The 23,833-nt window shown below is 34.7% G+C and overlaps 1 protein-coding gene and 1 pseudogene across 6 annotated transcripts in view; one reads left to right on the plus strand and one right to left on the minus strand.

Annotated features, from left to right (window-relative positions):
• PCDH9 (protocadherin 9) overlaps nt 1-23,833 on the plus strand; it is a 1,013,871-nt gene that overhangs the window by 334,465 nt on the left and 655,573 nt on the right. The gene's annotated exons all lie outside the window — the stretch shown is intronic.
• The window catches only part of LOC136308322 (ankyrin repeat domain-containing protein 45-like), a 53,028-nt pseudogene continuing 29,842 nt past the window's right edge, over nt 648-23,833 (minus strand).

Here is a 23,833-nt window from a genome sequence, read left to right on the forward strand (position 1 = left end):
AAGTACTACAATTGTGGCATTCTATAAAATTAATTTTTTCACTTGTTTAATTCAAAACAATTTTCAATTTTCCATTTGATTTCTTTTTGACCCATGGTTCATATTAAAATGTATGACTTACATAAATATTTAGAGTATTTCCAGATGTTTGTTATTCCTTTCTCGTGTAATCTCATTGTAGCCTCCTTTATTATCAGTTGAATTCTTTTAAATCTGAGACTTATTTTATGCATCAGAGTATCATCTATTTTTTGCATGATCCAAATGGACTTGAAAAAAATGTATATTGTACTATTTTTAAGGAAATTGGTCCTTAATATCCATTAAATCAAGCTAGTGTTGTATTGTTAAAATCTTCTGTACACCTACTGATTTTTTGTTTACTTGCAGTTCTATTTGCTTTCATTTCATGCATTTTAAAGCTATTAGTTGGTACAGACAGTTTAGGATCATTATGTTCTTTTCTAATCAACATATTATTATGAAACAGTACTCTTTAGTTCTGGGAAATTTTTTGTTGTTGTTACTTTGAGATATACTTTGCCTGTTCTTTTAGTATAGCTAATTCAGGTTTCTTTTGAATAATACTAGAATAACATATATATTTTTTTTATCTTTTAACTTTTAAGCTATCTTTGTGTTTTTATTTAAAGTGCATGCTCCAAAAGGTTGTTAATAGAAACTTCCAGATGGGTCTCTAACCACTCACTTTTTATACAGCATACGCTGAGGATGGTGTTCTTGTCCTCTTTAAAGAGTCTCCCTGGTCCTTTCTCTGTGTCTGTAACGGTGGCAGAGGACTTTGTAATATATTTTTCAGAGCCAGCCTTGCATCTGCCCATTGCAGGAACTGAAAGCACTCTGTCTGGGAGTACCCAGCAGCAACCTCTCGGGCTCTCTCTTTCCGGAAGTTCAGAACTTCTATGTCAACATTCAATTCCACCAGCACTTTCAAAGTTTCCAGACAACCCAAGGATGCAGCACAGTTTAACAGCATATTACCTCTGGCAGTTTTTCATTCATATTCACTCGTATTTTGCCAAAACTCTAATCACGTCACTGTCCAGCCATGAAAACTGCATACAACAGATTCCTCCCAAGAGTAGCGCCATGGCCTTCTCATGATGAGGGAGATTTTGGAAGAAACAACAACTGGAAGAGATTGTGACTCCTATTTTCACAAAAATGACTACACTGTAATAGCTTTGAAAACCAGTGTCATGATGGAATCTTTGATACAGAGGCAGCCCGGATATTAACTGGTGCAACCAAAAACTTTTCTCCCATCCATGAAAAGATAAAGCAAGACTCACCTATTCTGACTATAGAAGAGTCTTGTGTAAAGAAGATGAAATGCCCAACAGAATCTACTTAATTATTTCAGGAATGACAATTCTGCATAATTCATCCCCTGCCTTTGGAATAGACAGTGGCCTTGGGGCCTGAGTCCCAAACCATGTTCAGAGAGTACTGTACTTGTGGGGACATAATTGGAGAGTTAAGCGTCTGCTTAAGTATGAAATTCAATATACTGCCATCTGTGAGACTGTTTTACAGGCCTGCTGTATCTCTGTGGAGGATTTATAAAAAGGCTTTTGATGCCTTCTGGCCAACCCTAGAATGCAAAGTATGGCTAAAGCTAGCTCTCGGTAATGCCCTCAATATTTTGAATCATCTCTGTTGATGAGGTTGTCAAGCTTCTTGTCACAGCTAATTTTCCAAGGCTATCTACAGTCATCCCTTAAAAATAAAATAAAATAGCTCAGCAAATATTAAATAAGTAGAACCCCAAGAACCAAGCATAGCATTAGTTAGAATGAGTTAAGGAACAACTCCACTGGTGTTTATTCTATTCTGCTCTACCTACCCACATTAATATAAATCCTGCCTTTTCAAAGTCTTTGCTGAGTTAACTGAGCCTCTTCTATTAAGATTATCTCCAAAAATGGAGTGGTTCAAGTCTTTTCTTGGATTAGTACAGTTTCCAATGCTGTATTTATATCTTATTAAATAATGATTTAAGTTCTTACTGTGAGTCAGGAATTGGGGAAGTGAGAGACCTGAAGTTCAGCAAGATTCACTGAATTGGGAGACTGGGTATAAAGGTTGGATTGAAGAATTAGCATGTCTCAGAAGAATGAGAAGCCAAACCACCGCTGGGAGAAAATATTTGCAAGACACATCTGAGAAAGGACTATTATTATCCAAAATGAACAAACAATGAACTCACAAAGCTCAACAATAAGAAATCAAACAACCCAACTAAAAAATGAGACTAATATCTTAACAGACATTTCACCTATGAAGATATACAGATAGCAAGTAAGCATATAAAAAGATGCTCCACATTCATCATACATCATCATGGAAATGTGAATGAAAACACTGATTAGATAGCATTACATAGCTATAGGAACAGTCAAAATCTGGAACACTGACAATACCAAGTGCTGCTGAGAATGTGGAGCAATAGGAACTCTCATTCATTGCTGGTAGGAATATAAACTGTACAGCCACTTTGGAAGATAGTTGACAGTTTTTTTTTTTTAAACTAAACATACTTGCCTGACCAGGCGGTAGCACTGTGGATAGAGCAATGACTTGGGACACTGAGGACCCAGATTTGAAACCCCAAGGTTGCTGGCTTGAGCCATAGGTTGCTGGCTTGAGCAAAGGGTCACTGGCTCAGCTGGAGCCCCTGATCAAGGCACATATGAAAAAGCAATCAATGAACAATTTAAGTGCCACAAATGCAACTTGATGCTTCTCATCTCTCTTTCTTCCTGTCTTGACTGTCTCACACTACAAACATACAAACAAACAAAGAAAAACTAAACATATTCATACCATTCAAATAATAAGATAAAATAAAATGCATCTAGTCAGGTATACTTTTTTTTTTCTTTTTGTATTTTTCTAAAGTGAGAAGCAGGGAGGCAGACAGGTTCCTGCATGCGCTGGTCCAGGATCCACCCATCATGCCAACTAGGGGATGATGCTCTGCCCATCTGGAGCATTGCTCTGTTGCAACCAGAGCCATTCTAGTGCCTGAGGCAGAGGCCATGGAGCCATCCTCAGCTCTTGGACCAACTTTGCTCCAATGGAGCCTTGGCTGCGGGAGGGGAAGACAAAGATAGAAAGAAAGGAGAGTGGGAAGGGGGGAAAAGCAGATGAGTGACTCTCCTATGTGCCCTGGCTGGGAATTGAATCCTGGACTTCCACACACCAGGCAGACGCTCTACAGCTGAGCCAACTGGCCAGGGTCAGGTATACTTTTCATCTTATGTCAGTCTCTGCCTTTTTATTGGGATGTTTAGATTATTTACATCTACTTTAATTGTTTATAATGTTATGTGTACATATATCATCTTATTATTTGTTATGTATTTATCCCATCTGTTCATTTTCCTTATTTTCTCTTTTTTAACATTATTTTATATCTTATTTTTTATATCCATTGTTAAATATTTAGCTATAAAAATTTGTTTTGTCATTTTCTTGGTTTCTTTATAATTTATAGTAAACATTTCTTAGTTACTACATTTTACCTTTCAATAGTACACTGCCCATTCACATATAGCAAAGGAATATCCCAATAGTGTATGCTTCCATATTAGTAACATTTTAAATTTCAATAGTATAGTCAAGAATTTTTAAGATTAAAATTGTACTTTATTTTGTAATTTTGGATGGTTTATCCACTGCTAGATAAATTTATTATCTATAAAATTTGTCTTCAAGTATATTACCTATGGAGGAGAATAATATTTTTTCATAATTTAGTCAGTTTTTTCTTAAGAGCTTCTGGTATCTTGAGGAATAAAAGAAATCAATGTGCCAAAATATTCCCCCAATGGAATGTAAATGTTATGTTTTGATTGTAACACACACAAAAAATACATGTGTAAAAAATCTGTGTGTAAGAAAAATTACTTTTTTCCTTGCTATTTGTTCTCTTTTGAACATTTTGTAATACTTTTGCTATGTGTATAATGATGTACTGTAGGACTTTTATTCTCTTGGTAATTATAAGCAGTATTTCTTGAAGAAAATAAAGTTATTTTAGATGTTTTTAATTAGCAGTTTAACATATAGATTTTTATTTTTATTCATTACATTTCTTGGTCCTCTTTATCCAAAACTTGAATATGATATATAGACTACACAAATCCATTTGAACGTCTTAATGATAGTGATTAATAAGTTATAAAAATAATCAGAAATTTTAGAAAACATGTTTAACTTTTTTTTATCAATGCCTCAAATTGCTTTCCATAAACATAGAAAATAGTTGTTGGTTTCCTGAATTATTTTTGAGCAATATAATGTTTTCAAACAAAACAATATCAAAATATCAAAACAATAAAATTGAATACTGGGGTGATTATGGCTAGAAAATTAGATTCATTTTAAAACTAGATATGGAGAAAGTTATAATGGGCGGCCTTAAATTAGTCCAGTTTGTGAGGAACAGTGAATTGGAAATGCACTTAAATTGAAAAATATATACATAAAATAAAGTTTTAATATAAAACATTTAAGTTTTACACAGACTAAAATGTAGGGTGGATTGTAATATTGTAGTTTGCTGTCCTTTTTAGGTTTTCTTAAAAGCATGCTTACTCTTCATTTTCATGAACTATGTATTATGTTTTATCAAAAAACATAGTTAGTTTGAAAATCCAAATTATATAATGAAAAAAATCTTTTAAAGAATACTAAAAAGTTTTAAAGAAATTATGAATTAAATTGAAAAAGTATTGTAAAAAAATACAATCTTCTCCCACTCTCCAAAGATACTGCTTACCTTCTCTAAAATAACTATTATTATGTGATTGTCTATTAAATATCACTTTTTCATAGAACTTCTGTAGTCTTGTACTATTTTTATTCATACTTTTAATATTCATGTACTTTAATAACAATTTACTTTAATCAAAATATGTAAATTCATCTCACTTTCTTTGAGAATTTATTATCAAAAATGAAAATTATCTTGAGATTCCTGTTTGTTTATATTAAGTAAACACATGACTAGAACACATGTAAAGTTCACAGATGTTATTTTTTATAATTATTTAAATTTGATTTGATCCTGAAATTAAGATTTAAGAAAATTTGTTATTAATAAATTAAATATTTATTTATTTAAAACACAATACCTAAGAAGTGTATATTTATTAATTATTGTAAAGTTACAAAAATTATACATTATAGATGTCTTTAAGAAATTCTGAATAACTCAAATTTAAAACACACTAAAATTTGAGGAAAATATTATATTTCCCTAACACAAGTGAAATTGTACAGTAGTTAACTCATCATATACCAGTTGAATAAATCAGTTCACCCATTTAATGTTTTCTGATATTATATATAAATATTAAAAAAATAAAATAAAACAATTGTCACAATTAAATAAAATAACATATGTATAAATGTAAGTTTTATATGTCTATTAGAATTATCTCTTATATGATTGCACATGAATCAAATTATAGGGAAATTTTATACATGAAATTCACATAGATGGATAAATATATAGACTCCAAATAAATATATGTTTCTCAAAAGTAAAGCATAAATAAGTATATTAATTCAACAAAAATAATTTCCTGGCTTTTCCTATTCTTTCTGTGATGTTATGATGATGAAATTAAATTGAAAGAAAAAAAGAGAAAAGACAAGAAGAAAAAGGAGAATGTTTCTTTTTTCATCATTTTAAAGGATAGCATCAGTAACAGTAGTTTCTGCATAAAGTTAGAATTAAAGGTAGCATTAGAAATATTAAACAACCATCACATAGAAAGATTGCATTTTGATTTGTGACTGCTTCAGTTTTTACAGGGTTTTCTTACAATTTATTTTTTGTACCTGACCCACCCAAGAGCCTTTCCTCAAAAAGAGTTATAATTCTAAGCTTCACAGAAGTTCATATCTAAAGCACTACAGCTGAATTAATGGATTATTGTCTTGCAAACTTCACTATATTCTACTTCTATGATTTTTATATATCACTTCTTTATTTATTCTGTTTACCAATATGAAAGTAATTATTTCATTGACATTTCAACTTCATAGTTATGGTCATTTTAAAGACATCCAACTGATACTTTCGTCTCGTTTTTTCTAATGGTAACTAGTTATGCCTCTAGTACTTGAGGACCTCTTATCTAACTATTAAATATCTCTGAGAGTTAAGGCCAGGACTCTAGTTGGATAAACTGAAATGTCTGCCACTTACAAAGGTTGATAAAATTTATTCTGAACCATAAGAATGAGCCAAACTGTTAGAGCATTGAATGATGATCCATACACACCTCTGCTCCTTCTGAAAATTATTCATTTACATACTTATTCAATAAATATTGAGTTCCTACATACACTAGGTTTCTACCAGGTATGAAGCATAAAGTAGTGAATAAGCAATATATATATTTCCTGCCCTCATGGGGCTTAGATAAACTTGAGGAGGCAGGCAGTAACAAGAATAAAGAGGTAAGTATGTTACCTCAAATAGTTATAAAAACTAAGTGGAAAAGCAACTTGATTTTTTATTCTATACTATATGTAACAAGTTCAGATAAGTTTTAAGAACATGTTGTTCACTGTCTGGCATTCCTGAATTGGCTTGTAAAAAAAGATTGTTCAAACTCATGTGTCTTTAAATTCAAAGATATTGATGCTTGTATTATTATATTATTGATATATATTTCTCACTTATTTACTGACCAGTTAATGAAAAAAACAAGTATTAATTTAGGTATCTAACATCTATATATTTCTTCTTCAGGAACTATTTTATTTTCCTTTTAGTCTCACCCATCATTTTTGTCATCTAGATTTTTTCCCAATTTTATTTTGTCTCTAAAATGAGGGCATGGCTGTCCTAAATCTCTTATTCCAAAAATCTGGTTCAAAGTGCCTTTAAAAATATATATATTTTTAAAATAGTCCTTGTCTGACTGTTAGTGGCACAGTAGACACAACATTGACCTGGGATGCTGAGGTCTCAGGCTCACAACCCCGAGGTCACTGGCCTGATGGGCATGGGACCATCAACATGATCCTAAAGCCACTGGCTTGAGCCCAAAGGTTGCTGGCTTGAGTTCAAAGTCACTGACATTAAAAAGGGATTACTGGATTGACTTGAGCCCCCGTCAAGTCACATATGAGAAATAATCAATGAATAACTAAAATGTCGCTATTAGGAGTTGATGCTCCTCATCTCTCTCCCTTCCCCTCTCTCTCTCTCTCTCTCTCTCTCAAAAATAAAAAAAGATTTCTTAATTATTTTCTGTATACACTTAGCTTTTGTACCACAATATTATTTGGAAAACAAAATAAAACAAAAGTGTAGCTCAGAATAATATCAGAGGTTATATTGTCAAATTAAAAAAATTGGTTAAGATTAAGATTAATGGATCCCTGATGTTAAACTGTTACACAAATACTCTGTAAAAAATAAATAAATAAAATTCCATATGAAAGTGAATGTTCTAACACCTCAGAGAATAACCGGCATAAGATATTTAAGAGATACCAGGTATCATTTGAGACTCAAAAGAATGCCTTTTCATTATTAATTTTACTAATTAAAGATTTCATAATACTTCCAAGGATTGTTCTGTAACTTTGGGAGCTTTACAACCTACCATTTGTTTTTGTTTTCTTAATTTATTTCTATTTAAATAGTATTATGTTTCTGAAATTTCACTTTTAAGATCTACACTGTAATCACAAGTATGCCTCAAAACTGTTTTGTAATTATCCACAATAAAGATTTTGTTTTCTATATTTAACTGAACTTAATAACTTACTTTAATAGAGCTCTTTTTTTTTTATTTCTACCATCTGTCACTATGATTTTACTTTTATGAAGTACACCCAATTTATTACAATATAACTAGGGAAGAGCAGAGACCACTGAGGCCAACTCAGTACCAACTTTGCAAACCCTTTGCAAACTTTAAATGCCCAAATGACAAAACAAAATCCTAATGAATTAGTGAAGTGAAAAAATAGTAAACACATGAAAATTGAGCACTAATATCAAGAGGAAATATTATCATTATAAAATATTCCCTAAAATATTCTCATTGTACTACTATTGTGCTTTTTTCTCTTATGCCTCACCAAACTTTTTCTACATGGTATAGGTTGGTGAAGACAATTGTATTGCAATACCATATTGTCAAAACATTTGACTGAGTCAAAGTCAAGTTGAATTATTTGGCAACAGTAGCAAGGCAGAGAGTGGGTAGGCAGTCTTTAGGTGCTTTGTGTCTGTTTGTCAACCATGATTCCTACTTATATAATTTCTAACATTTAAAAGTGATTACTTTTGTTTGTGTGATTACATTGTAGAGAATCTGTTTCTTTCTTTCTTAATTCAGTTGACACTCAGTGTCTCTTCTACCTCAATATTTTCTACTGAGCTTGTGTTTGCATAAAATTACTGAATTCCGAATATTTCATATGAACACCACTGTCATGTTTTTAACCGTTCAATTAGAGCTGAGGCAAGTTAATCCAAATTTTCTAACTAATATTTACAGAATCCAAGACACTTCGCAGGATTATACGATTTACTTGATGATACTTTTTGCTTTCTTGTTTGCCTGACATTCCAATTGCTCAAGATCTAAGCAGGCAAACTGAACATTTTGTCTTGACAAGAAAACAGCAACTGAAAATATCTCTTACCCTGGTTTGAGTAAAGTACTTTTATAAATCTAATCTATGAATCAACTAGGGCATTCTTATTCCCAGTTTAGATACTGGGGCCTAATAAATCTACTTTACTATTGTAGCAGTACCAAATCTTGAAAGTGTTTTTCTCAGTGGGTGTCAAATCTGACTATATACTTTGGATTTGGAAAAAACACCACCTACACCATGATATATGTAATGTTGATAAGTCATCTTAACTTTCCTGTTGCTTTTTATAAAACTGTTACTTTATTTAACTGAGACACTGAGAGACATAGTTTTTTAAAAACGGATTCTTTAGTACAATATTTGTTGACAATGCTGAAAATATACTGATGTCATAGATAGAAAGGAATTTAGATCATAGAATATTAAGAAGAAATATTCTTTATAGAAAGAAGGCATTTGCTTTCTGGCAAGAAAAGATGACATACTATAAGAAATGACACATATCTCATGACACAAAAGATAGTACCTAAAAAGGCAAAAATATTATTTAGTTTATCTGAAATTGAGTAGTATTATAGATCTCTGGGTGACAGAATATAAACCACATACAATATTTATTTAGTTTTCTCTTTTTTTTAGCTAGAGAGACAGAAGTAGAGAAAAGGAGAGGAACAGCTAGGGACAGAGAGGAAGGGAGAGAGATGAGAAGCATCAGTTCTTCCTTGTGGCTCCTTAGTTGTTCATTGATTGCTTTCTCATATGTGTCTTAACTGGGTGGGGAGGTTACAGCAGAGTGAGTGACCCCTTACTCAAGCTAGCAACCTTGGCCTCAAACCAGCAAACTTGGGCTTCAAGCCAGCGACCTTTGGGCTCATGCCAGCGACCATGGGATCATGTCTATGATCCCACGCTCAAGCCAGCATCCCTGCGCTCAAGCTGAATGAGCCCTCGCTCAAGCTGGCAACCTCGGGGTTTCGAACTTGTGTCCTCTGCGTCCCACTTTGATGCTCTATCCACTGCACCTGGTCAGGCTAAATTTTTTTATTTAAATATATTTCTTATATAGCTTAAAAATAAGTTTCCTAGTAATTCAATAAATTTAATTATTTTAACTATTTCTATATTAACATATTATAGAAATAATTTATATATCAATGCGAAAACTATACTATGTTTTTCTAAGCAACTGGCTATTTTCTAAACTTTAACACATTACTAGATATTCTAGAAATGATTTTGTGGACATAATTATTCTCTCAGTTACACTGCTATAATTTTACCATGCTCTGAATTTGCAATATAGCTAAGTTAGAAAAGGCTTATAAGTGTACTTTAATAAAATAGGTTACTTACACATTTGAGCCCGGGCAAAAATAGAAATTTGTAGTTTTTTAACTTTCTGAAGTCAATGATGTTATTTCTCTGCTTATAAGTGGGTATAAATAGATTATTTAATTAGAGCATAATACTCAAGAAGTTATCTAGGGCAGGCAGTCTTGTTTGCTGATGTGTCTTCTGAATATTCATCTGAGTTAAAAGTTTAGAAATCACTCTAGAATCAAATTAATTTCTTTGAAAAGCTTTAGGACTGAATAACAGTTGAAGGAATGTTCTTAGCTAATTCTCATGTTAATGGAGGAAGAAACTGAGATGTAGTAAGGCTGAGTGAATTTAGTGTAACATGAAACACCTAGCCAGTAGCAGAGCCAATATTTTGATTCAGGGCTTCTACATCCTATGAATCAAGAGTTCTTTCTACTACTTTTTCAAGAGAGAGTATGAATTATTATTCTTTGAAGTTTCCACAATGACTCTGCAATTTCCTTCCTGTTATGTTAGGAAGTACTAATATTTGTGCCTAGTTGACTGCTGACTTCTCATCTCATTTATCTCCCATGTAGTCCATTCCTAGTAATGTTTCATTCACATAAAAGGCAGCAGACATACACACACATGAACAGACATACACATACATTGACCTTAACATTCATCCATTCTTAGTCATTGCATATATAAATTCTTTGAGTCACTTCATAGTACCTAGATATGAAGTCAAACATTTATGGGGGGAGAGATTATGGTAAGATTATTCTGTCACTTGTAGAAACATCTTCATAAGAATTTATATTACTAATAGTATAAAATCAGAATATACATACTTAGATAAATGGCTGATATCAGGCATTAAGGACTTGATAAAAGACACTTCTCTATCTCCAGGATGTACCTGCACAGCAGAAAACTCGCGCCACTTGCTTGGCACTTTCTACTCTTGAAAGCACAAATTCAATGAGTGACAATTTTTCTCTTTGATTTCTTTTGTGTGTGTGTGTGTCTGTGTGGTGCCCCACCCTCTAAAACTCATTAATTTAAAAATAAAATTAAATAAATTGCATTTTTCTTCTATGCTTAATATATTCATTTATGCTTTAATGACGATACAGCAGAATCTCTCTGATCAACTACTCAAATTTTATCTTTCCAGAAGACTCCTCAGTGATATATTTATAAACCACTGAGTGACGTGAGATGCTTAGATTCTAATTATTTCTTGTTCTTAATATTTTGTTTGTTGTGTAGATCTCACACATTCTGAGAATATTTTTATATCTTCTCTTTTTTACTATAATGTGGTTAACTTTGAATATTAACTCAACAAAGATGAAAAACAAAGTAACATTTATTATTGAAATCAAACTATATAAAAATTAAAATATGTAATATTCAGTTCATAACTAATGCAATTTTAACTCTATAGCTCTAAGCTGATCTCTTTTTTGAAATAAGTAAGACAGAATGGGAGTTCAGTGAGCTGCAGTCAACAAAACAGATCTGGAAAACATAGTTGATGTCGGCAGAAAAGATAGGTTTCTCTTTTGAAAATTTTAAAACCCTGAGCACATTCAGCGTGTGCTGCCACTTAATGCATTGTCCAAGTATTTCCTGCACATCCAATTTTTATGAGGACCTTAAAAGGTTTCTAGTAGACAGTTTAATCACATTTCCTCTTACCACTTGTATGTGTGCCTGTTATATGGAGGTCATTGTCATAAAAAGGAAACTTGTTTGGTTTTTCAGTGTGCCTTTTCATTTTTGTTTTGGCGGAAGAGGGTGGGTGGGCCTGATGAATACATCAAAGCAGATAACATTTACAAATACATGCTATTGTTTGATCTGTCAAACATGGGCTATTATTAACATGTGCACAACACATCTCTGTATGTCTCTAGACTTGGCTCCCCCTTCTCCCTTGCACTCCAAAAAAATTAATGACCACAAACGTTAATGGAGGAATGACAGTGGGACAATAGCTCATGATCCCTAAGATGTATATGTAGTGAGATGAAGTAATCTTTTTAAAGTATCTTCATAAGATTTTCTTATATTTCTTCAATGGCTTTTACACCACATGTTCTAAATTTGCAGATCAAAGACTACAAGGAATGAAAACAGAGCTCTGAAAGGGAAAACCAAGCAGTGTCTTTTTCATGTCTCATTTTCCACCTGTAAATATTCTTAAGTTGAAGTTTTCAGTGCTCCTGTCACTGACAGGGCATAGGAACGTAGTAGATCAAAATTATTCTTCTTGAGAAAGATTTTATAACAGGAATAATGGAGAAAATAAATTTTGGTCATTCTGTAAAAACTATACAAAATGCTCTTTTAAAGTTACAAGTGCTGTTACAGGTTTGAATGACTGTATCCTTGGAATGAAAGGAGAATGCTAAATAACATTACTTTTTTTGGGTAAAATAATAGTGTATATGCCATTGGTTTTATGTAGTTCTCTCAATGTCTGTGCAGGGCTAGAGGATACCAGAGGAATATAATTCAGAATAAAAGACAAAGCCTACATTTCATAAGGTGAAAATTGGTTTCTTATTCAAAGATAATCAGAAACTGGAGACAAAAATTTTAATTTAACCAGATAAGTACCAATTAAGAGTGTGAGAATATAAACCAGACTTTGTCACAGGACTAGGTTATGTGTTACTTAAGAGCCTGAAGAAGTACAATACCTTTTTCAGCTTCCATTTATTTTACTACCAGAAATGATAGATTTCTGCATGATAAGCTTAATATAACAATTTTCTGTCTTTTATATATTCTTAAGTATTTCCCAATAGTTCTTTGTGATGACTAGGTAATATAAAAAATGTGTGTGTGTGTGTGTGTGTGTGTGTATAAAATACACTGACACATTCGAAAAGGTGCATTACTGTATTTTATCACATGAATATGTTTGTATACAAAATTGTTATGGCATAGAACAAAGTTTAACTATTAAAAACACAAAGTTTCTAAAGTTTTACATTCTTAGCTAAAAAGTAAAATAAAAGGTAAAATTAAGATGAATTACTTAAATCAATAGTAAAGTAAGATTTAATAAGATGCAAGGTTACTAGACACCAAGTGTCACTATAGCTAGTAAATATCATTTTAAAAAATAACAAGATGTATTCTGTGAAGTTTGACAAATTATTTGTAACTATAAGTTTTATAGCATGACTTAAAAATTTCTGTGTATAATATTAAAGAAGAAAAACAATATTATTATTTGGTTAAACAGTGATCTACTTATAGATAAATACATTTAAGCTATCAGAATTATGTTCTATCATTAATGTATTCAGTATAAAAATTATTCTCTGTCCAAAAAATATTATTAAGTCTGAATGATGTTAAGAATTTTTTTAACTGTACATACTGTAGGCATACTGGGACCTGATTTGAATAGATCATGATCTGTGGAAACACAAAGCCATTCCTTTCCTCTTTATGTGGCTTTATAAGATTTGTTTAGTATTCTGAGCTTCCATTTCCATATCAGAAAAGTACAAATAATAATGTTCACCATGTGTATTATTGAAAAAAAATCCCAAAATTTTATACACAAAGAGCCAGAGTGCCTGAACCTTATACTAAATACATAATATAAGTTTTTACATTGCTCATAATCATCACAATCCCACTTGTTAAACTGAAAGCTGATGAAGACTTCTTTAACTTGGAGAAATTTCAGAGTACTTCTGCTCCAAGTTTTATAGTTTAAAAATGAGATAATTGAGACCATATTAGCTGACCTCCAAAGCTACACAGCAAATATAGCAAACTGAGAAGAAAGCCATGGCTCATGACATTCAGTCTAGTGTTCTTCTATATGATTATATGTTAGGAAAATAAATATTATATGCCTTTCTTTCCTAAAAGCTTTCCACTTCTACTCTTATGTGGCAGAGGTGTAGGAGAATATAAATTCAAATAGGACTGTAAATTAAAGAATTTGATTGATGGTGATTACTTTGGCTACTTAGTTTTATTTTTAGGCTAACAAATGTGCATTTTCCAGTTGTTATAAACTGAATTGTGTTTCCACAAAATGTCTCTGTTGAGATATTAACCCTTAGTACCTCATAATGTGAGTGCATTAGGAGATTAGATTGTTTAAAAGGTAATTAAGTTTAAATGAGATTATTAGACTGGGCCTTAATCTATATGAATGTTGTTCTTATAAGAATGGAAGATTGGGACATAGATGCACAGAGGGAAGGCTATGTAACATCATGAACAGCTATAAGCCAAGGAAAGAGTCCTCAGAAGAAACTAACCTTACTGGCACCTTGATCTTGAACTTTTAGGTCCCAGAATTGTGAGAAAATAAATTTCTGCTTAAACTACCCAGTCTTGTCAATTTGCTATAATAGGCTTGGCAAATTAGGTACCAGGAACTAGCCACCTATCTGAAAACATTATCTACATTGTGTCATTCATAGCTGAAATACAAAACTAGCTATTCCAACTATTTTTGCTGTTGTTGTGATAGAAAGGGAGATGGTGAGGCAGAATCCTCATGCACCCTAACTGGGATCCACTGGGCAACCCCCATCTGTAGCCAATGCTTGAGTACCAAGCTATTTTTAGCTCCTGAGGTTGATGCGCTTGGACCAAGTGAGCTACCTTTAGCACCCAGGCCCACACTCAAACCAATCCAGACACTAGCTGTGGGAGGATAAGAGAGAGAGAAGGAGGAGAGAAAGAAGGGAGAAGCAGATGATCCCTTTTCTTGTGTGCTTTGACTGACCAGAAATTGAACCCTGGACATCTATACATTAGGCTGACACTATCCCCTGAGCCACCAGTCAGGGCCTAACCATTTCAACTCTTGTGGAAATGTTAAGATTATTTCCTCAAATAAATACTTTATTCTCTTTAAAAAAAAAATCAGGCAGTCAAGGTAGAATAGCGATATCCAGAACTCTGTCACTAGAAAGCCATCCTAAGGTTACTTGAACATACTTGCCTACTCTAGCCCTGTGAATCTATTTTAGTACCTTTGTGTAGACTTCTCTCAGGAAAATCTTTATATTGTGCTTTTCTGATTCTTCATAACTCTAACAGCTAAAATATTAGCTCGTATGAATAAAGATTCTATCCCCAAACACCTAGCACAGCCAACTGTAGTGTAGGGCCCATGTAGAAACTTGGGAAATGCTCATGGAATTGCAATGAAACCTCTCCATAATGCTGACCGGAATGCATATGCTTCATAGGTACTACATAACTAACTGACGACCCTGGTGGTGAAACAGCCTCACAACATGATCTTTTAAACACCTTCAATAGTTACATATTTTTGGCAGGTCTCCAGCAAAGACTAACTCATGCCAAGGTTATTATAGTGTAATTCCAGACTGGTAATTCTGGTTCTTGGTTTTGGAGATTATCCTTGGTACCTAGAGCTAATTAGCACAGCAATACAATCATAATCCATGTAGTTTACAAGCTGAAAAACCCCATTAGAGTGATGAGATGTTAATTAGAAGAAAATTAAAAGTTTGAATTTAGAATCTGGTGACATAATACAAGTTATCAATACGGGGTATATGTGAGAGGGAGGGAGTGACAGGCATCCTGTCCACATAGGGTATTATAGCTTCAAGCTATTACTGAAAGTATCATGAGGGTATTTCACACATTTTTTAAAACTCATAAAAAAAGATACAACCGAAACAAGTGGTTTATTTATTTATTTCAGATACCAGAGAGTAGTCAAGAAAGGGAATAGGAAAATTATATTATGAGAAGCCAGGTTAGGAGTACCTGCTTCCCCACTGCTCAGCCAATACTAAGCAGTGGTGAACAAGGGAGCCATTTGCAATACTAAAGCCATATAGGAGGATTGGTTTCTTAGAGAAAATTTATTATCTAGGTGAATGGCATGTCTCTGAAAAAATGTGATTTGGAAAGCAAAACAATCTTTAGAAACGTAACAATGTAATTTTGGTTTTACCACTGCCATTGCTGTTTCATTCAGATGATTATGTGTAACTAAGAAATAAATCTTTTCAAAGAATAAATGATTAAATTAACATCTAGAAGCATTAGTTTAAGACTTATCAGAAAGTTATTAGAAAATATTTTATGCTGGAGTGACGTCACGGAAATGGCGCCGTGAGCAGCGCGTCCGACAGATCTCCCCTAAATCACAACAAATTTATCAACTAGAAACAGAAAAATTTATCCTCGGAGCATTCCGGAGTTCCACACAAACTGAAAGCGAAAGGACTGTTATCACTTGAATCTGAGAGACGAGGGTGTGGAGGAAGCTACCGCAGTGACATTCATTCAAGCCGCGAGGGAGTGCGCCTGTGGTGAGTCAGCCCACACTCGGGAGCCGCGAGCAGCCGCGGGCGCGCGCCCAGTACGGTTGCAGAGCGAGCACCGCCCACACTCCGGAGCGGCGAGCAGCCACCGGCATGCCCGGTACGGTTGCAGAGCGAGCACCGCCCACACTCCGGAGCGGTGAGCAGCCACCGGCGTGCCTGGTCCGGTTGCAGAGCGAGCACCGCCCACACTCGGGAGCCGCGAGCAGCTGTGGGCGAGCACCCGGTACGGTTGCAGAGCGAGCACCGCCCACACTCCGGAGCGGCGAGCAGCCACTGGCGCACGCCCAGTCCGGTTGCAGAGCGAGCACCGCTAACGTTCCCAGCGGCCGGCGCACTGCGAGTGAGAGTCGCCAGCCACCGGTGCCCGGAGCACCCCATTCGCGTGCGTGCCCTGGGCATTCCACACGCCCAGAGCGCCTTACTGGTCCGCACACCCAGGGTGCCCCATTATCCTGCGCCTGGTGCGATTCAGCCGCCAGCGGCAGGGCGAGCGGGAAAGGCACCAGGGTGGTCTTCTACTTGGGAGATTCTCTCCGTGGGCGGGGCACCTCACCCAGCCATTCAAGCTAACAATCAAGCGTTGGGGGAGGGGCGTGTGCAGGCAGCCTAAAATACCTTCGGGAGCACAGCTGGGACCCAATCACTGAAATTAGCTTAACCCATGAAATCTGTGCACCCTCGGTTCTAATTGATAAGATCTCTCTCAGTTCAGCGACCGAAGACAAGAGGTGATATTTTTTAGTGCCTCTCGCTAAAGGGGCGGGGGCAACTTCTGATTGATAGAGCCTCCATATTCAGGGATAAACGCTAACAAGAGGGACTTGGCAGATAATAAGATCTATACTACACTAGTCGCAAGCAGAGACTAGTGCCTCTTCTTCCCAGCCAAAACAGGCTACAAAGTGTGGAAAGCCTGGGTTGAGAGGTCCAACTGAATGCTAGGTGCTGAACAGTCACCTTGACAACAATTGACTCCCACCCCCGCCTGATTACACTGAAGGCCCTGACTGCCAGAGCCTTTCCCAAAGCCTTGCACTGAGTGGGGATAGAGTGGGGATTTCCCAGCTCTTTGAGCCTCTTACTCCCCAGGCAGAAGCAGTTGCAGCCTTATAGCTGGATCACCAGGCTGCTAATTCAGGAAGGGGGGACTAGGAGAGAGAATCCAGGAAAGCAAACTCTCTCATCGTTGGACCCTGCAAATGCCAACAAGCCTTGACTACCAGAAAGACTAAAGCCAATTATATGACATTGCCATAGAATCCCATCAACTGCAAATCCCTACCTAAGTGTGACACAGGGGCAGAGACTGGGGTACAGAGTCACCAACCAGGAAGAGGGAGAGAAAAGAAAAAGGAAGAAGTTAACCTCTCAAAATCAAGAAAAATCCACAGACTTTACAACTTGTTCCACTAATTTTTTTTGTTGTTGTTGTTTGTTTCTTCTTATTGCCTTTATTTCCTCCACCTCGGTCCTTCTATTCTCTGCCCATCTTATGCTTCCCTTTTCTTGAACTACACTACCCATAACTGTTACATTTTATTTCTCTTCTTCATCCTCACCCTCCTTTAAGGTTATACTTCAAAACACTTAACTATCACTCTCTCCTCTTTTGTTTTTTTTTTTTGATTTCCTTTATTTTGTTTTTTTCTCTTCCTTTTTTATTACTTCCTTTGTTTTTCTCTTTTTCTTATTTTTTCCTTTCTATTCGTTTTTTCTTTTCTCGTTTTAATTTCCTCCCATTTAATCCTCAATCACGAACAAATTAGTTAATTTGGGACTCAAGGTTTTTTTTGGCTTTATTTTTCTTTTTTGCTTTTGTTTTTGTTTTTTTCTTGTTTGTTTATTTTTGTGGCATTTTGGGTCCTCCCAACCCAAGGTCTCCATTGTATTTAGTCTTCGCTCCACTTAATACAACAGATTTTTACTTATTATTTTTATTTTTTTCTTCTTTATTATTCTTTCTTTGGTCCTTTTTTCTGGTTCCCTCTTATCCCTCTCATTATATCTTTTAGTTGACCATCACTTACAAGCAAATCATCTTATGCTTGTCTAAAATTTTCTTCCTTTTTTTTTTTTTTTTTTGCATTTAGTAGGTCCCTACTCCCTTTTTTTGCCCCTTGAACTCTTCACCCCAAATCAGGCCCTCCATTATAGGCATGATATTTCCCTGAGGAGGGGAGAGGAGGGAAAGAAAAGAAAGAAAAAAAGGGGGAAATAATAAATTATTACTGTTTTTTTTTGTGGGGTGTTTTACCTTTTTTTTTTTTTTTTACTTTTTACTCTTTATTAATTCTAATTAGTGCTATCAATAAGACCACCCTCAGATGCCAATAAGAAAGAGGAAATCGAATACTATGGATACAAAAGAAAGAGAGGTAACACAAATAGATGTGGAAAAATCTATGGAGAAAAGACTTAACATACTGGAAGCCTTGGAGCTAAATGATAGAGAATTTAAAATAGAAATCTTAAAAATACTCAGAGATATACAAGAAAACACAGAAAGGCAATATAGGGAGATCAGAAAACAACTCAATGAACACAAAGAATATATTACCAAGGAAATTGAAACTATTAAAACAAATCAAACAGAAATGAAAAACTCAATTCACGAGCTGAAAAACGAGGTAACAAGCTTAGCTAACAGAACAGCCCAGATTGAGGATAGGATTAGTGGAATAGAAGACAAACAACTTGAGGCACAACAGAGAGAAGAAGAAAGAGACTCAAAAATAATAAAAAATGAGAAAACCTTACAGGAATTGTCTGACTCCATCAGAAACAATAACATAAGAATAATAGGTATATCAGAGGGAGAAGAGAAAGAAAATGGAATGGAGAATATATTCAAACAAATAATAGACGAGAACTTCCCAAGCCTGTGGAAAGAACTAAAGCCTCAAATTCAAGAAGCAAACAGAACACCGAGTTTTCTTAACCCCAACAAACCCACTCCTAAGGCACATCATAATAAAGATGACACAAACCAATGACAAAGAAAAAATTCTCAAGGCAGCCAGGGAAAAGAAGAGTACAACATATAAAGGAAGGCCTTTTAGATTATCATCAGACTTCTCAGCAGAAACTCTACAAGCTAGAAGAGAGTGGACCCCAATATTTAAAGCCCTGAAAGAGAGGAACTTTCAGCCAAGAATACTATACCCATTAAAGCTATCCTTCAAGTATGAAGGAGATATAAAAACATTCACAAATACAGAAAAGATGAGAGAATTTATCAACAGAAAGCCCCCACTCCAGGAAATACTAAAGGGGGTTTTCCAACCAGATTCAAAGAACAAAAGAAAACAACACCACAAGTAACAGCTCCACCAAGAACACAATAAAACCAAACTTAAACTGTGACAACAAAGGAAAAAAAGGGGGGAGAGGATGGAGATTAACAGTAGCAAAGGATGATGAAGTGCAGAAATACTTATAAGATAGGGTACTACAATGAATATGGTAGGTACCCTTTTCATTACTTAATGGTAACCACCCTTGAAAAAACCACCACAAAAACACTGGACTTAAAAAAGGTAGCAACAGAGGAAAGAAGTATGAAACACAAACGAACAAAAACAAATGATAGAAAAACAAAAGAGAAGAATCAAACTAGATACAAAACTAACAGAAAGCAATTTATAAAATGGCAGTAGGGAACCCACAAGTGTCAATAATTACACTAAATGTAAATGGATTAAACTTACCAATAAAAAGACACAGAGTAGCAGAATGGATTAAAAAAGAAAATCCAACTATATGCTGCCTACAAGAAACACATCTAAGCAACAAGGATAAAAACAAATTCAAAGTGAAAGGCTGGAAAACAATACTCCAAGCAAACAACACCCAAAAAAAAGCAGGCGTAGCAATACTCATATCTAATAATGCTGACTACAAGACAGAAAAAGTACTCAGAGACAAAAATGGTCATTTCATAATGATTAAGGGGAAGTTGAATCAAGAAGACATAACAATCCTTAATATATATGCACCAAACCAAGGAGCAACAAAATATATAAGACAGCTACTTATTGACCTTAAAACAAAAACTAACAAAAATACAATCATACTTGGAGACCTCAATACACCGCTGACGGCTCTAGATCGGTCATCCAAACAGAGAATCAATAAAGATATAGTGGCCTTAAACGAAATACTAGAAAACCTGGATATGATAGACATCTACAGGACACTTCATCCCAAAGCGACAGAGTATACATTTTTCTCTAGTGTACATGGAACATTCTCAAGAATTGACCATATGTTGGGCCACAAAGACAATATCAGCAAATTTAGAAAAATTGAAATTGTACCAAGCATATTTTCTGATCATAAAGCCTTGAAACTAGAATTCAGCTGCAAAAAAAAAGGGGGAAAACCCACAAAAATGTGGAAACTAAACAACATACTTCTAAAAAATGAATGGGTCAAAGAAAAAATAAGCGCAGAGATCAAAAGATATATACAGACAAATGAAAATGAAAATACGACATATCAGAATCTCTGGGATGCAGCAAAAGCAGTAATAAGAGGAAAGTTCATATCACTTCAGGCCTATATGAACAAACAAGAGAGAGCCGAAGTAAACCACTTAACTTCACACCTTAAGGAACTAGAAAAAGAAGAACAAAGACAACCCAAAACCAGCCGAAGAAAGGAGATAATAAAAATCAGAGCAGAAATAAATGAAATAGAGAACAGAAAAACTATAGAAAAAATCAATAAAACAAGGAGCTGGTTCTTTGAAAAGATCAACAAAATTGACAAACCCTTGGCAAGACTCACCAAGGAAAAAAGACACAGGACTCAAATAAATAAAATCCAAAATGAAAGAGGAGAGATCACCACAGACATCATAGATATACAAAGAATTATTGTAGAATACTATGAAAAATTATATGCCACCAAATACAACAATCTAGAAGAAATGGATAAATTCCTAGAACAATACAACCTTCCTAGACTGAGTCATGAAGAAGCAGAAAGCCTAAACAGACCAATCAGCAGGGAGGAAAAAAAAAACTATTAAAAACCTCCCCAAAAATAAAAGTCCAGGCCCAGACGGTTATACTAGTGAATTCTATCAAACATTCAAAGAAGACTTGGTTCCTATTCTACTCAAAGTCTTCCAAAAAATTGAAGAAGAAGCAATACTTCCAAACACATTTTATGAGGCCAACATAACCCTCATACCAAAACCTGGCAAGGATGGCACAAAGAAAGAAACTACAGACCAATATCTCTAATGAATACAGATGCTAAAATACTAAACAAAATACTGGCAAACCGAATACAACAACATTTTAAAAAAATAATACATCATGATCAAGTGGGATTCATCCCAGAATCTCAAGGATGGTTCAACATACGCAAAACGGATAACGTAATACACCATATCAACAAAACAAAGAACAAAAACCACATGATCTTATCAATAGATGCAGAAAAGGCTTTTGATAAAATACAACACAATTTTATGTTTAAGACTCTCAACAAAATGGGTATAGAAGGAAAATATCTCATCATGATAAAGGCCATATATGATAAACCATCAGCCAACATCCTATTAAACGGCATAAAACTGAGGACTTTCTACCTTAAATCAGGAACAAGACAGGGTTGTCCACTCTCTCCACTCTTATTTAACGTGGTGCTAGGAGTTCTGGCCAGAGCAATCAGACAAGACAAAGAAATAAAAGGCATCCATATCGGAAAAGAAGAAGTTAAGCTATCACTTTTTGCTGATGATATGATCCTATACATCGAAAACCCGAAGGACTCCACAAAAAGATTATTAGAAACAATAAACCAATACAGTAAGGTCGCAGGATACAAAATTAACATACAAAAGTCCATAGCCTTTCTATATGCCAACAATGAAATATTAGAAAACGAACTCAAAAAAATAATCCCCTTCACGATTGCAACAAAACAAATAAAATACCTAGGAATAAACATAACAAAGAACGTAAAGGACCTATATAATGAAAATTACAAAGCATTGTTAAGGGAAATCGAAAAAGATACAATGAGATGGAAAAATATTCCTTGTTCTTGGATAGGAAGAATAAATATAATCAAAATGGCCATATTACCCAAAGCAATATACAAATTTAATGCAATTCCCATCAAAATCCCTATGAGATTTTTTAAAGAAATGGAACAAAAAATCATCAGATTTATATGGAACTATAAAAAACCCCGAATAGCCAAAACAATCCTAAGGAAAAAGAATGAAGCTGGGGGCATTACAATACCTGACTTTAAACTATATTATAGGGCCACGATAATCAAAACAGCATGGTATTGGCAGAAAAATAGACACTCAGACCAATGGAACAGAATAGAAAGCCCAGAAATAAAACCACATATATATGGTCAAATAATCTTTGATAAAGGGGCCAACAACATACAATGGAGAAAAGATAGCCTCTTCAACAAATGGTGTTGGGAAAACTGGAAAGCCACATGCAAAAGAATGAAACTCGACTATAGCCTGTCCCCATGTACTAAAATTAATTCAAAATGGATCAAAGACCTAAATATAAGACCTGAAACAATAAAGTACATAGAAGAAGACATAGGTACTAAAATCATGGACCTGGGTTTTAAAGAACATTTTATGAACTTGACTCCAATGGCAAGAGAAGTGAAGGCAAAGATAAATGAATGGGACTACATCAGAATAAAAAGTTTTTGCTCAGCAAGAGAAACTGATATCAAAATAAACAGACAGCCAACTAAATGGGAAATGATATTTACAAACAACAGCTCAGATAAGGGCCTAATTTCCAAAATTTACAAAGAACTCATAAAACTCAACAACAAACAAACAAACAATCCCATAAAAAAATGGGAAGAGGACATGAACAGACACTTCTCCCAGGAAGAGATACAAATGGCCAACAGATATATGAAAAGATGCTCAGCTTCATTAGTTATTAGAGAAATGCAAATCAAAACTACAATGAGATACCACCTCACCCCGTTAGATTAGCTATTATCAACAAGACGGGTAATAGCAAATGTTGGAGAGGCTGTGGAGAAAAAGGAACCCTCATTCACTGTTGGTGGGACTGTAAAGTAGTACAACCATTATGGAGGAAAGTATGGTGGTTCCTCAAAAAACTGCAAATAGAACTACCTTATGACCCAGCAATCCCTCTACTGGGTATATACCCCAAAACCTCAGAAACATTGATACGTGAAGACACATGTAGCCCCATGTTCATTGCAGCACTGTTCACAGTGGCCAAGACATGGAAACAACCAAAAAGCCCTTCAATAGAAGACTGGATAAAGAAGATGTGGCACATATACACTATGGAATACTACTCAGCCATAAGAAATGATGACATCAGATCATTTACAGCAAAATGGTGGGATCTTGATAACATTATAAGGAGTGAAATAATTAAATCAGAAAAAAAACAAGAACTACATGATTCCATACATTGGTGGAACATAAAAATGAGACTAAGAGACATGGACAAGAGTGTGGT

This window comes from Saccopteryx bilineata, chromosome 6 (assembly GCF_036850765.1).
Source record: "Saccopteryx bilineata isolate mSacBil1 chromosome 6, mSacBil1_pri_phased_curated, whole genome shotgun sequence".
Classification (NCBI taxonomy): domain Eukaryota; kingdom Metazoa; phylum Chordata; class Mammalia; order Chiroptera; family Emballonuridae; genus Saccopteryx; species Saccopteryx bilineata.